This window comes from Chiloscyllium plagiosum, chromosome 32 (genome assembly GCF_004010195.1).
Source record: "Chiloscyllium plagiosum isolate BGI_BamShark_2017 chromosome 32, ASM401019v2, whole genome shotgun sequence".
Classification (NCBI taxonomy): domain Eukaryota; kingdom Metazoa; phylum Chordata; class Chondrichthyes; order Orectolobiformes; family Hemiscylliidae; genus Chiloscyllium; species Chiloscyllium plagiosum.
Genome location: NC_057741.1, coordinates 16,036,820 through 16,047,601, shown reverse-complemented (window position 1 = coordinate 16,047,601; position 10,782 = coordinate 16,036,820).

Genomic DNA, 10,782 nt, shown 5'->3' with positions numbered 1-10,782 from the left:
GGTTTAGGGTGAGAGGGGAAAGATATAAAAGAGACCTAAGGGGCAACTTTTTCACGCAGTAGGTGGTATGTGTATGGAATGAGCTGCCAGAGGATGTGGTGGAGGCTGGTACAATTGCAAAATTTAAGAGGCATTTGGATGGGTGCATGAATAGGAAGGGTTTAGAGGGATATGGGCCAGGTGCTGGCAGGTGGGACTAGATTGGGTTGGGATATCTGGTTGGCAGAGACGGGTTGGACCGAAGGGTCTGTTTCCATGCTGTACATCTCTATGACTCTATGACTCTATCTGCAACATCATAGCACAGCAAACACAAAGCATGTTGCCCACAGAACATAGCCGGTGTGGCTGAAACTCCTTTGCAAATCTGATTCCTATTCTCTCCCTTTAGTCATTGTTTAATCCACACACTTGACCTCTCCCTAGCTACATCCTATCTAAACATCCTCTAAATCAGTGCTACCCTGTCCCCAGTGCCCAACGTGGGCCATGTCTTCTCATTGTTCAGTAAGGGACATATCACATGCAGGCAAACAATTGGACAATCCCACACAAACAGGAACCTTTGTTTACAGAATGCAAAATGGAACAAAAACAAAATCAATAGAGGCTGAACTTTACCCCTGAAATACCAACCAAATTTAGGCATCATGACCAGAAACAGTAACAGTCAATGATTGCATGCTGCACCCAGTTCTCTTCAAAGGAAAATGGGTGTCCATGAGATTCTGTCTGACTTGCAGCACCTGTCGCAACTGAGCTCTGTCATTGGATAACCTTAGCTTCCTCCTCCCCAATACCTCTGTCCTTGTTGTTCTCCTGGGAAGCCACCACTCCTTCAGGTTTTCTGCATCTGGCCTATCATCTCGTTATCTGCTGCAATCTGTAGAGCTCAAGGATGATGCAACACCCTCCATCTAGACTATGTTTGACTATGCTTGAGCTCTCCTTTCCTCCCCACCCCGCCCCCACCAGACTGAACTCGAACATAGAAAATAGGAGCAGGGTAGGCTATTTGGCTCTTCAAATCTGCTTCACCATTCAATATGATTACGACTGACCATCCAACCTAGTACCTTATTCTTGCTTTGTTCCCATACCATTTAAACATTTTAGCCTGAAGAGCTAACTCTTTCTAACTGTATTGTGGAATCACATCTTCAGCAGTCTTACTGACCTCTCCACCCTGGGTAAGGCATGGGCAGCATTATAACTGCACGCTGCATCAGTTAGGGGATTGATAAGTTGTGTCATGGGTCAAGGTGGTAGTGGCTAGTTCTTGCCCCCCCCCCCAGTAAAGAGCCTTGTAAGACCTCTGAACCCTCAAAAGCATCAGATACATGACAGTGCTTCAGAATGTGAGTCATTGGAGTGCCATGATAGCAGGAATACACCTCTAGGCAGTGGTAAGGGTGATTACAGATTATCTAAACATTGACTGAATTAAACTGCTTCACGTTGATGAATTCAGAGTTGTGATACATCCCAAAGAGAAAATGCTGGAAAGTCTCAGCAGGTCTGGCAGCATCTGTAAGGAGAGAAAAGAGCTGACGTTTCGAGTCTAACTGACCCTTTGTCAAAGCTGATACAACCCTCTCTTTTACAAATGTATACAGTCAATTGCTCCCTGCACCTGGGGGAACATACTTATGTTCCTGAATCTCACTGTCTAGGCTGTAGCACTGACCTCATCATGGGGGAACTAAATGAACTGCTGTTACCTTGCAGAGATGGCCATTGGTCACTGTCCTGATGCATCCTGATTGAGAGATCCCACATAGGTCACATTGGTCCCTGAAATGAACCACAGAAGTTTAGTGCCTGGGAGAGGGTGGTGTCTCACCTCTGTAGCCTTTAGGTTCTACTTCAGCATCCAGCGCAGTTCCATCATCCAATGTAGACAATTCAAAAAGGAAAGATGTTCAATGTGTTACCTTACTTGACCAGGCAAAGGATTTTAGGCATCAACACTTTTGAAGCAATGGCATGCAGTTCTGGCATTTAAGTCATCTCCTGTAGATGATGTAAGTGACAATTCTGGGTGACATTGATGACTTCTGCATGGGTACAATGGTACAATCTTTCTAGTCTTGTTTTACATTGGGTAAATGCAGATCACACTGTTTGAAGTTAATTAGAACTTCTAAAATATGAAAGGTTTCTCTGTTTGTCTTTCTTCACCATCAATGAAATTGGGTGTTCCTGGTGCTCAGCTGTGCTTTCTTCTGGGCAGATGTGGTGCTGCAGTGGCTAATACTATAACTATTGCAAAGGCATGCAGTGATAACAGAAAGTGGAGTACAATAGCTCAGCTTTTTTATTTGAATCTTTCCAATTTGCTATTGAACAATGCAGGATGACTTATCTTTTTTGAGATTGCACACAAGATTCCAAATAGTTCCACTGCTTAAACATTTTAGAAATATCGAGACTAGAATCAGGCGTAAGCTAAACAGTCCAGCGAGCCTGCTCTGTTAGTCAATATGATCATGGCTGATCCTCTATTACAATACCATATTCTGGCTTTCTCCCCATACCCAAATGCCTTTAAAATCTTTAAAAACATATTTTTAAATTCTTGAATTTATTCAGAAACAGGCAGAAGTTTTATTGTGGTGTGACCCATTTTGAGGAATTTTATATTTTTAATATCTTTATATTTCTGCAAATGTTTTAAGCATGTTTTTGCATTGAATAAGCATAACCTCACCATTGGGATGTTAATATTTGTAACTTTTAGAATTGAAAATAAATTTCTTTCAGTCTTATCAATTTCTGTCAGTTGCATGCACAGGAGTACATTAATTTGAGGCATGCATGAACAAATGTGCCTCCTATTGTTCAGGGATAGAGTTACAGCTGATGTTATAATTCTTATGACTTCTGTTTCTTATTTGGTTATTACCCATTTTGTGACAAGACTCTGGGAATGCACGGCAACTGATTCTATATATTTTGTGTGGTCCTCTGTATTCCATGGATGGGGTGGGGCACGGAGGGAGTCGAGGTGAAGAGGGGCATGGTTTGGAGGTGCAGTATGTATTGGACAAGTTGTGGATCAAGCAATCAAACACACATTTCCAACATTGTTTCCAGTGATCCGTATCTAGCTATTCTTTGCTGGGCACATCAAAATGTCATTGAGTTCTCATAATCTAATAGGACTCTGAATGGATGGTATAATAAAGATCCCATTTGTTTTCTTCATGAAGGAAGTCCACCTATACTGAGGCCTTCTTGAAAATGGCAGTAAAGCCATGCCTTGGGCAGGAAGTTGGTGGTAAATGTTCTGTTTTTCAACATGGCCAATCAAGTGTCAACAAGCTAATTAATGACCAGCAATGGGCAATGTGACCAATTTGAATTGAGGAGGTTGGCTCTGTACCTAGGAGGGCATCGGGCACCCCGATGGGGTATCATGTGAACTGGCAATCAGTCCCAGCCACCAATTTAAAGGCTTCCTTCCCTCTCACTCTCTTAATACTATTTCTATTATTCTATAAAAATTGCACAGATATTCTACTAACAAGCAAGCATTGCCATGGTTATTGATGGACAGCTGCTATGTGCAACCACAGTCCCATTTCTAGGCTCTTATGTCCACCCATGTGTTGCTTCCCTGTACCTGGTGTGAATCACTCGCAACATTTTCCTCTTGTGACTACCGAAAAGTAGAGTGGACAATTTAAAATTGCAATTGATCGTATTACTTTTTAAAATAAGCCTAATGTCTCTTGAATTGTTTTTAACAACAGAGCAGGTAGTATTGGAGACCAGTAGGATGATGTCTGATGGCTGTCTTTGTGGCATCGTGCCGTATTTTACCAAATATTGGGTGCCTTGATTTGTGGTTTTAAAATCCAGGCCTATGTTACCGATAGCGTCTGAGCAAACTGTAGAATATTAATAAAATGTCATGGCCATTGTGCGATTTTGCAGAATTGTATTGGAGACAATGCTACAATCAATGGGCAATGTAATGGAGATGATGGTACAAATCAATGAGCAATGTAATTGAAACAATCTTACAATTACATTACTCATTGACTTGTGTTGAAGGAAAGGCATTGCTCATTCAATGACTCTTATGTTGAAGGAAAGGCTACAATCAACATGAAAGGAAGCAGTCCAGTCCATCATGCTGTTGTCTGCTGACAAATAGCCATTCAATCTAATTCCACTTTCTATTTCTTGGTCCATAGTCTTGTAGAGTACAGCTCTTTAAGTACCTTCAAAAACTCGTTAGATATTATAAGAGTTTCAGCATCTACCATCATTTATCCCTAAATCCCTACCAGCCAGATCCCTACCACTCATTGCATGAAAACAATTTTCTCTCCAATCCTCAATAAACCTCCAAATCCATCTACCTCTAAATCTATGCCCCTGCTTATGGACCACTCAACTATGGAAAATATACATTCTATCCAAAAGGACATGAAAACTGTGGAGAGAACTTGAGCTTAGGTTGGCACAGAGGCTATATTCATGTAAGTTATTTAAGCTTGAATAATTTAGTCAAGCATAATTTGAGACACTGAGAGCAGCATCAAGGCTGATGGAAAACAGCTTATTTTTCTTAAAATTAAACTGTGAGGATTGTATTGTTCCCATAAACATATTGACAATTTTACAAAAATAGAATAGAATCCATACAGTGTGGCTAGATGCCATTCAGCCTATCGAGTCCACACCAACCCGCTGAAGATCACCCCACCCAGATCCACTCCCCTCGCCCATCACCATGCATTTCTAATGGTTAATCCACCTAACTTGCACATCTTTGGATTGTGGGAGGAAACCAAAGCACCTGGAAGAAACCCAAGCAGACACAGGGAGACTATGCAAACTCCACATGGACAGTCATCTAAAGGTGGAATCAAACCAGGATTTAAGTGCAGTGGTTAGTAGTGCTAACCACTGAAACACCATGCTACCCAAAGGAGGCTTCTTTAAAGGGCTTTGAAATAACCTTGGAAGTCTGAAAAAGAGGATGTGTGCATGACTGTCATTGTCCCAGAGACTTAATTACTAGCTAACAGCCAAACACTCTGAACAATTATCCACTGTTGATCTATATTGAAACTTGTCAAAGATCATTTGAAAACGAGGGTTCATCCCCGACTTAACACATATTCATTTTAATTGCATAAAAGACAATGAATTTTGAATTTCCTTACTGCAGTCTGGTTGAATACTGAAGTATAGAATTAGTATTGCTCTGACAATCCATGAGTCGTTTGGAGGATAAATCTCCTGTCTCTTAATATTTCTGTTTATTTTAGTGCAGACTAGCAGTAATATTGTTCAGATGTGTTTATATGCAAGGATGTTTGGTGGTTAACTGAAGCATTTGAGTGTGGCCTCACTATTTCTTTAATTATTTGGTCTGTTGGGACCAGAAATGACCGTATGATATATTTACCCCTTCTAATTTCACTGAGTCTCACTTTGAGTACCTTTACTCCAAAGAAAGCAAGTCTAATATATCCTATCATAACTAAAATTCTCCACTGAGGGCAACATCATGTTATAACGGCTCTGTAAAGTTGCTTGAGTGATCATACCTTTCCTTAAGTTTAGGGACCAGAACCACATGCCTCACTTCAGCTAGACCTAATTTATATTTAGTACAGTCCCAGTCTAATCTCCTCACTCTTTCATTCACTGTTTTATTTAATAAAGACAAGCATCCTGTATACCACTTTGACTACTTTATCTACCTGTCAGCCACCTTCAAAAATTTTTGATTTGCACTCCAAGATGTTCCACACATCTCAGTATCCTTACCATTTATTCTGTTTTGTCTTGTTAGCTTTCCCAGGTGTATGAACTCACACTTTTCTGGACTGACTTCCATTTGACACTGTTTCGCCCACCTGACTTGTGATTAATATCTTTCTGTAATTTACACTGGTTGATGTAATGCCCATCATTCAGTAGTGCAAATCCTAATGATTACAGGCCTATTAGATAGTTTGCATTGATATATAAAGCTTTGGAGTATCTAATTATAAATAATATTATCATGTTTATAAATAAAGAGAAAATAGTTAGAAATGACAACACATATCAAATGGTTCATTATGAGGTCAGAAGTGGGGATGTTCACTGATGATTGTGCAATGTTCAGCATCATTTGTGACTCCTCAGGTATTGAAGCAGTCCATACACAAATGCAACAAGATCTGGACAATATCCAGTCTTAAGCTGACAAGTGGCAAGTAACATTCGCGCCACGCCGTCACCAATAAGAGATAATTTAACCACTGCCCCATGACATTCAATCGTGTCACCATCACTGATTTCTCCCAGTATCAACATCCTGGGGATTATCATTGATCAAAACATGGATGGCCAAGGAGCTGGTGTATGGGAGAAGGATTCACATTTTTGGATCACTGGAAGCTGTTTTGGGGTAGAAGTGACCTGTACTAGAAGGATGGATTGCACTTAAATTGGAAGGGGACTATTATATTGGCAGGGAGATTTGCTAGAGTTACTCAGGAGGATTTAAACTAGTAAGGTGAGAGGGGTGGGACCCATGGAGATAGTGAGGAAAGATTTCAATTTGAGACTGGTATAGTTTAGAACAAAGGCAGTTCAAACAGTCAGGGCAGGCAGGGACAAGGTAGGACTGATAAACTGCATTTATTTCAATGCAAGAGGCCTAACAGGGAAGGCAGATGAACTCAGGGCATGGTTAGGAACATGGGACTGGGATATCATAGAAATTACAGAAACATGGCTCAGGTATTAGGTAAGAATTTTCGAAAGCTGATTGAAGACAGATGCGCGCAAGTAAAGGGATGGCTGGAAAATGGGAAGCCTTCAGGAATGAAATAACGAGAATCCAGAAAAAAGTATATTCCTGGTAGGGTGAAAGGAAAGGCTGGTAGGTATAGGGAATGCTGGATGGCTAAAGAAATTGAGGGTTTAGTTAAGAAAAAGAAGGAAGCATATGTCAGGTATAGACAGGATAGATCGAGTGAATCCTTAGAAGAGTATAAAGGCAGTAGGAGCATACTTAAGAGAGAAATCAGGAAGGCAAAAAGGGGACATGAGATAGCTTTGGCAGATAAAGTTAAGGAGAATCCAAAGGGTTTTTACAAATACATTCAGGACGAAAGGGTAACTAGGGAGAGAATAGGGCCCCTCAAAGATCAGCAAGGCGGCCTCTGTGTGGAACCGCAGGAGGTGGGGCAGATAGTAAACAAGTATTTTGCATCAGTGTTTACTGTGGAAAAGGACATGGAAGATATAGACTGTAGAGAAATCGATGGTGACATCTTGAAAAATATCCATATTATAGAGGAGGAAGTGCTGGATGTCTTGAAGTGCATAAAAGTGGATAAATTCCCAGGACCTGATCAGTTGTAAGCTAGAACTCTGTGGGAAGCTAGGCCTCTTACTGGGATATTTGTATCATCGATAGTCACAGGTGAGGTGCTGGAAGAGTGGAGGTTTGCTAACATGGTGCCACTGTTTAAGAAGGACGGTAAGGACAAGCCAGGGAACTATAGACCAGTGAGCCTGAAGTTGGTGGTGGGCAAGTTGTTGGAGGGAAATCCTGAGGGACAGGATGTACTTGTATTTGGAAAGGCAAGGACTAACTAGGGATAGTCAACATAGCTTTTTATGCGGGAAATCATGTTTCACAAACATGATTGAGTTTTTTGAAGAAGTAACAAAGAGGATTGATGAGGGAAGAGTGGTAGATATGATCTATATGGACTTCAGTAAGGTGTTCGACAAGGTTCCCCATGGGAGACTGGTGAGCAAGGTTAGATCTCATGGAATACAGGGAGAACTCGCCATTTGGATACAGAACTGGCTCAAAGGTAGAAGACAGAGGGTGGTGGTGGAGGGTTGTTTATCAGACTGGAGGCCTGTGACCAGTGGAGTGCCACAAGGATCAGTGCTGGGTCCATTACTTTTCATCATTTATATAAATGATTTGGATGTGAGCATATGAGGTATAGTTAGTCAGTTTGCAGATGACACCAAAATTGGAGGTGTAGTGGACACCGAAGAAGGTTATCTCAGATTACAACGGAATCTTGATCAAATGGGCCAATGGACTGAGAAGTGGCAGATGGAGTTTAATTTAGATAAATGTGAGGTGCTGCAAATTGTAGCAGGACTTATACATTTAATGGTAAGATCCTAGGGAGTGTTGCTGAACAACGACACCTTGGAGTGCAAGTTCATAGCTCCTTGAAAGTAGAATCTCAGGTAGATAGGATAGTGAAGAAGGCGTTTGGTATGCTTTCCTTTATTGGTCAGAGTATTGAGTACAAGAGTTGGGAGGTCATGTTGTAGCTGTACAGGACATTGGTCAGGCCACTATTGGAATATTGTATGCAATTCTGGTCTCCTTCCTATTGGAAAGATGTTGTGAAACTTGAAAGTGTTCAGAAAAGATTTACAAGGATGTTGCCAGGGTTGGTGGATTTGAGCTATAGGGAGAGGTTGAATAGGCTGGGGCTGTTTTCCCTGGAGTGTCAGAGGCTGAGGGGTGACCTTATAGAGGTTTACAAAATCATGAGGGGCATGGATAGGGTAGATAGAGAAGGTCTTTTCCCTGGGGTCAGGGAGTCCAGAAGTAGAGGGCATAGGTTTAGGGTGAGAGGGGAAAGATATAAAAGAGACCTAAGGGGCAACTTTTTCACACAGAGGGTGGTGCGTGTATGGAATGAGTTGCCAGAGGAAGTGGTGGCATCTCATGCAATTGCAACATTTGAAAGGCATCTGGATGGGTATATGAATGGGAAGGGTTTGGAGGGATTTGGGCTGGGTGCAGGCAGGTGGGACTAGATTAGGTTGGGATGTCTGGTCGGCAAGGATGCTTTGGACCGAAGGTCTCTTTCCGTACTGTACATCTCCATGACTCTCTGACTCTGAAACCTCAACTGGACTTACTGCATAAATGCAGTGACTACAAAAGATGGTCAGAGGCTGGGAATACTGCAATGAGTAACTCACCTCCTGACTTCCCAAAGCCTGTCCACCATCTATAAGGTGCAAGTCAGGAGTGTGATGAAATACTCACCACTTACAGCAGTATGTATTATCTACAAAATTCACCAAACATCTTCAGACAGCACCTTCCAAACCCATGACCACTTTCATCTAGAAGGACAGGAGCAGCAAATATTTGGGAACACCACCATCTTTAAGTTCTACTTCAAGCCACCCACCATCCTGACGTAGAAATATATTACTACTCCTTCACTGTCGCTGAGTCAAAAGGCTGGAATTCCCTGTCTAATGACACTTGGGTCAACCCACAGCAGGTCGACTGAATTGGTTCAAGAAGGCAGCTCACCGCCACCTTCTCAAGGACAACTTGGGAAGGGCAATAAATACTGGCCAGCCACACGCCCCACAAAACGAATTTTTTTTAAAAAAAAAACATGCTTGACAAATTTTGATTTCATAGAATCCCTACAGTGTGGAAACAGACTATTTAGTCCAATATGTTCACACCAACCCTCCAAAGAGTAACCCACCCAGACCCATTATTCTATATTTACCCTTGACTAATGCACCAAATCTACACATCTCTGAATACTGTTGGTAATTTAGCATGGCCAATTCACCTAACCTGCACATCTTTGGATTTTGGGAGGGAACTGGAGCATCCAGAGAAAACACTCACAGACATGGGGGCAAATGTGCAAACTCCACACAGAGAGTTGCCCAAGGCAGGGATAGAACCTGGGTCCCTGATACAGTGAGGCAGCAGTACTAACCACTGTGCCACCTTCTTTGAGAAAGTAACAGGCAAGGTGAATAGCATTCATTATTGTGAATGTAGGTGAATGCTAAAGAAAAACAGAAGGCAGAATGGGTAAGTCTAATTTGGACTGTTTGTTGGTGGGAGCGATGCTCATGGTGGGAGGGGATGATGATGGAGACCTCTTAGATGAATGGCCTGTTGCTGGGTTTAACTTCCAAGTGTATATATCTAAATGGGAATATGAAGATAGAATTAGAATGCAAAAACAAAAAAATTACTGTACAAAGTGAGGCTACGGAAAATAAGAAACTTTCCATTCTCTCCCTCTCCGTGGAATAAAGGAAATGTAGAAAAGCAGAACCTGATAATTTTCTATTGATTAACTTCCTCAGGAAAACAGAATTTATACCGTTTGAAAGAAGATCAAAGTTTGTAAGGGTAAGAGTGGACCAAATTGATCAAATATTCCATTGAGTAGCACGCCTGTTGACTATTAGCTGTAGCTAAATTTGTAGTACTCTCATCTAAGTCAGAAGATTGTGGCTTAATTTTCTGTCCAGAGACTTGTGCAGGAAAATACTTAAGCTGATACTCCAGTGCAATACTGAAGGGTTCCAGTATTATTGAATGTGTTCTTAGGACGTAATGTTAAGTCGGGACCACATGTAACTTATTTAGATACAGGAGATGCAATGGCATTATTTTGAAGAAGAGCAGACGAGTAACCCCTGGTGTCCTGGTCAATATTTAACCCTCAAACAACTTCAAAAAACAGATGATCTGTTTACTGTCACATTGCTGTTTGTGGGGTCTAGCTGTGTGCAGATTGGCTGCTTCATTTTCCACAAAAGAGCAGCAGCTGTTGCTTTGGGATAGCCTGAGATGATGAACGGTAGATTTTATTTCTTTGTTCTACTGCAACCAAAATAGAATTCTGTTTTTATTCAATAGTGAAGTTGTAATGCAACATTTTTACAGTTTGTTTGATTGATCTTTGAGGTTGGGGAAACAGAATTTTCTTTCAAAAAAGTACTAATTGT